Genomic DNA, 5,329 nt, shown 5'->3' with positions numbered 1-5,329 from the left:
GCTGGTTTTTGGAAAAAAGGTATGTTGTATGCAAAGAAGTATGAGAACTAATAGCTTACAGTAGTGGTCAGGGAATACTCCTACAATGTATCCTGATGCCAAAGTTCAAGTCGTTGGTCTAAATCAAGCAGAGTACTACCTTGCACTTGAGTTGTACATACTTGAAGTACTTGAAGTAACCCTGACCACTGGATCATTGAATGCATTAACATGGGAGATTTGACTCTGCCCCCCCCCCCAATTTTTGAGATTTTTAAAAAGATTTGGGTTTCATTCTACAATTGAATGGAAATAGATGCTGAACCAATTTTTGTCATGAGTTGGAAGTCCTACTTTCCATCAGATTCTACAGTCTATTGTTGCCTTCCAGTAAATGTGTGTTCTAAAGAAAAGAAAAGAAAAAAAAAGTTTTGCATCAAGGAAATACTGTACTCCAATGTCCATTTCTCTTGCTGCAAACAGCTTGATAGTCAGGGAATTCTGGCTAACGAGTTAAAAAGGGATCACATTGTTTCCTCTCTATTTGAAAATTAATTGCATTCTGTTTCTCTATCTCAGCTTCTTAATCATTGAGTAAATGGGCTGCAGTCTTCATTCAGGGCAGCCTTACTTAAGTTCTCCTGGAGACAAAGGAAATCAATAACCTGGACAATTTCTCTGCCAGCTGCAAAAGCAGTAAATAAATAGTCTTTTTAGCTAACTTGCCCTTTAGTTAGGCCTAGTGGTTTGTAATTCCCTGGGTCATCTTCTACCCCCCTCTTCAAATAAAAAGTCACCATTTGCTTTTCCCCCCGCTCTTCCTGAGCTTCAGTGATCTTCCATAAATTCTCAAAAATAATCAATAGCTCTAAAATTGCCTCAACCAGTTCTTGACACATTTTAGTCTAGAGTGAATGTCAATGAGAGCAGCTGATTTGAAAACATCTAATTTATTTAAGAAGTCTCTAAGTTGATCTTTTCATATTACAGTCTGAATCTTTAACCTCTTATTGTTGATGCTAACTGTGTTGGCTATCTGCTGGCATTTAATCTTTTTAGTGAAGACTTAATTAACCAAAAGCAAAACATTTCTGCAGAATTATATCCATTTCAACAAAACTTTTGTTAGAAAAGTTTCTCAGCTTTAGGAGGGATTTCCAAATAAAGTGAGAGAAACATTTCTACCCCAGAATGCTCTATTTTCTCACATACACCACACTCCACAATAATATATGCACCTTTTTTAAGGAATGAAGGAAAAAAGCAATCTTTCTTTGCAGTAGGTAACTGAGGAGTAGCACCTAGGGAGTTGAGCCTAATCATTGTTCTGCTCCCTGTGGATTGTATGGACTTTATTTTTGGCTACTTTTTTTTCTTTCATATAATATTAACTATGAATTCCAGCAGCTGGTTTTTGGAAAAAAGGTATGTTGTATGCAAAGAAGTATGAGAACTAATAGCTTACAGTAGTGGTCAGGGAATACTCCTACAATGTATCCTGATGCCAAAGTTCAAGTCGTTGGTCTAAATCAAGCAGAGTACTACCTTGCACTTGAGTTGTACATACTTGAAGTACTTGAAGTAACCCTGACCACTGGATCATTGAATGCATTAACATGGGAGATTTGACTCTGCCCCCCCCCCCAATTTTTGAGATTTTTAAAAAGATTTGGGTTTCATTCTACAATTGAATGGAAATAGATGCTGAACCAATTTTTGTCATGAGTTGGAAGTCCTACTTTCCATCAGATTCTACAGTCTATTGTTGCCTTCCAGTAAATGTGTGTTCTAAAGAAAAGAAAAGAAAAAAAAAGTTTTGCATCAAGGAAATACTGTACTCCAATGTCCATTTCTCTTGCTGCAAACAGCTTGATAGTCAGGGAATTCTGGCTAACGAGTTAAAAAGGGATCACATTGTTTCCTCTCTATTTGAAAATTAATTGCATTCTGTTTCTCTATCTCAGCTTCTTAATCATTGAGTAAATGGGCTGCAGTCTTCATTCAGGGCAGCCTTACTTAAGTTCTCCTGGAGACAAAGGAAATCAATAACCTGGACAATTTCTCTGCCAGCTGCAAAAGCAGTAAATAAATAGTCTTTTTAGCTAACTTGCCCTTTAGTTAGGGGCAAGTTAAGCTTCCTCCTGGTTCAAAATGATGGGAACTGGCAGCCATTTTTTTTTAAAAGGACAATTATTCACCAAAGTGCTATATGAAAACATTAGAAATGGTATCCAATCAAGTTCTGAGATGTGGAGTGATGCTGTGAGATTCAAAAATTCTGTATTAAAAATATTAAAGCAGTTGATCATTTGGGGAAGTCTTTATGACTCTATAGGCAATAGTGAAGCAGGCTATTGGCCAAACCATTGATTAGCTAAAGTCCCCATCAAGTCTTAGAAAGAATCAGAAATGTAATAAATGATTTTTGTGTCCTGGGAAAAACATCCTTATGAGTGGCAGGGCTGCAGGGAGGGGAGGAGGTCGGTCTTCCCGCCTGGAGTGCCCCAACATGTAGCTCCTCTGGCTAGACAGTACAGCAGAGACTGGCAGGGCCAGAGCATGCTATTCTGGTGCCACCTTTACGTTGGTGCCCTTCTTCCTCCCCTTCCCCTCCTCCCCCAGTTGCACTACTGGAAAGAATGGTAGCATAGGTCAGCTTTCATAGCCTTTTCATGATTGTGAAGCAGCTTCTCACCATTATCTTTGTTTTTAGTTTCCTTTTTCTTTTGTGACTCCAGTGGCTGCTGTGGCTCTCTGTAGGTAAAGCCTCTAGTCAGAGTGTGACACCTGCAAACAGGTGAATGAAATGAATCATATTCATTTCAGTGCAGAAAGGCCTTTGATCAGGCCTTCCCTAAGATACCTGAAGCAAGGTTTTATGAGATCCTGCAATGACTACCCAATGTCCAGTGGGTTTGGGGGCCTTTAGTATTAAATTTGAATCCTTTTAGCTTGCACTGTAGTAGCTTTAGTATGCCTTGGGGCTGTTAAGTTGCCAAGTTAGCATAAATGAGGCTAAGGGAAATGGCATAAAAGGAGCTGATTGACAAGCAAGCGATCATTTTAGGAAATGCTAGCTCAGTTTGATCTTGATTAGTGAAGTTCATTATGTTCCAACTGTACCACAATGACACCAGAGCATCGCTTTCTGATTATGTTGGTTTGATTCTTACTTCAGTAACATGAGCCTTTGTTGGAGGAGGGGGATAAAAAGGGGCTTGGTGTTCTGAGCCTCTACACATTTCAGGTACCATGCAACTAATTGGTTAATTGGTCAATTACCTTGAGACCAGTTACACAGGTAGAGTACCTATCCCATGAAAAGCACCAACCAGCTATAAAGTTAGACCTCAAAAACAAGTAGTTGTATAGCTGGTTGCTATTAAGCAATTTGCACATGCAAGTAGGGTCTCCCCTGCAGCTGGGAGCCCCATCAGCTAGCAGGGCTGCCACCTGCAGGGGTTCACCATGCTCAGACAGGGCTGGGAGTCCTGCAACTGAGGGGAGTCTCATCCCCAACAGCTGCTGACTCTGGGTCCTGGTACTGGCACCTGAGTCTGGGGAATTACAGCTGCTGCAGTCCTCCAGTTCTGGGGGTGCATGGGGCACCCCCACAGTTGGGGTCCCCTGAACTTAAGGGGCTCCTAGCGAAGGGAGCTTGATTCTTGATAATACAAGGGGAACCAGGAGCAGGCAGCCTCTGCACCAGCAATAAGGTGTGATGGGATTTACTGCATAATCCTATGATCACATCTCTTGCTATGCATATGTAGCATGGCAGGAGGTGCAATTGTGTGAATCATGCATTGGATCCCATCACACCTTTACCTATGCATGCAGAAGGGCCCTGAGATGCATTCCTCTGGCATCCTTTGCTTCCCATTTGCAGATGTAGTAAAAACCCAACACTTCTAGGAACTTAGTCTCCAAATTTGGAGAAGACCGCCCTAAGAGACTGGCCACCTGTTAGGAATTCTGAGACTGTTAAAATGTAGAGATTGTAAGTTATAAGACTGCTTCTTTTCTGTTTGCATTGTAGAAGTATACCTAAATATATTGTGTTATTCTTTATTTACTAGCAATATTCATATTTTGAGAAAGTTAATAAAGCTTGATTTTGCAATCAGTTCATTGGACAACTCATTTTGCTGAGAGCAGAGTACCAAAAGGAACCCTTAGACCTCTAAATTTCTTCGAGGTGTCAACAGGAATCTGTTCGCAAGGAACCTACTGAACAATGGCGACTAAGGAGAGAGTGTTGTAAGAGTAGAAGTGTGGAATTTTTTGAGGCACAAACAGGACTGAGTTTGCACTGACTTTCACAGGGTTCTAATTGTCCTTTGTGCCTGTGAAAAAACCTCCACATCAGCCTCTTCACAACTTCCTTATGGACCCTAGGTTGGGTTCCTCTTCCCTCCTCTCATGTGAACCAATACGCACATTGTAGCTTCTATGTAGCAGACAGCTTGTTAATGTATATGTGAGTAAGTAAGAGCCTGCTCAAGACACTGATTGTGTTGTGCAAATAATTTGTTCTCTTTCTTTTTATCAGCATCCATAACTTTAGCCAACATAACTTTACTTCAAGTTGCTCACAGTGTTGCATTTGACTGGAAACCATAAGAAGTATGCTATTTTTAATCTTTACATCTCTCAAATGTTAAACTAAAGATGTTTTTTTCTCTATTTACTTTAGATGCAAGTTTGGAATGTTTTTGGAAAATGCCCAGAACTAGTTTTGCAGTGTACTGAGAAGTCTCACCACATCATTTATACTTTCCTGCCACTTCAGATTGTTCCCCACCCCCCAACACATTCCTCAGAAGTTCATGCTCTGTACTTGGAAAATAACCCTTGCATGCATTGGGTAAAACCATTGTGAAACCAGTAGAGATTATGTGAAAAGTAAACAAAATCCTTTCCAAAATGGTTTGCTAGGACAGTCTCCTCAGTCACTATAGTGCAAGAGTAAGAAGATGATTTTGGTAGATGGTAGGTCTCAGTACTGATAATCTGCTCTGCTTGTCTGCATGCACCCTAATCTATTAATGTATTTAGAAAGCAGAACAATATTAGTGCATGGCTTTCAGAATAGAAAGTTAGTTTAAGACTATTGCAACATTTGATCTTATGAACCCTGATGCTTAAAGTTCCTTGCATTAAGAATTCATGCAAATAGCTGGCTAGACATATGACATCAAAGACTGAATGTAATACTGTATGCAACTAGGAGTGTGAAGCCATTTATTCCATTTAGTTTGATCTATGGGACACACAGAAAAGAGCCTAGTATGCAGAGCTCTGGGTGTCTTAGACTCTTGTGCAGAATAACAAGATACAAAAATAAAAT

Source organism: Crocodylus porosus, unplaced genomic scaffold (assembly GCF_001723895.1).
Source record: "Crocodylus porosus isolate Cpor-Errol unplaced genomic scaffold, CroPor_comp1, whole genome shotgun sequence".
NCBI classification, from domain to species: Eukaryota; Metazoa; Chordata; order Crocodylia; family Crocodylidae; genus Crocodylus; species Crocodylus porosus.
This window is presented reverse-complemented; position numbering follows the sequence as displayed.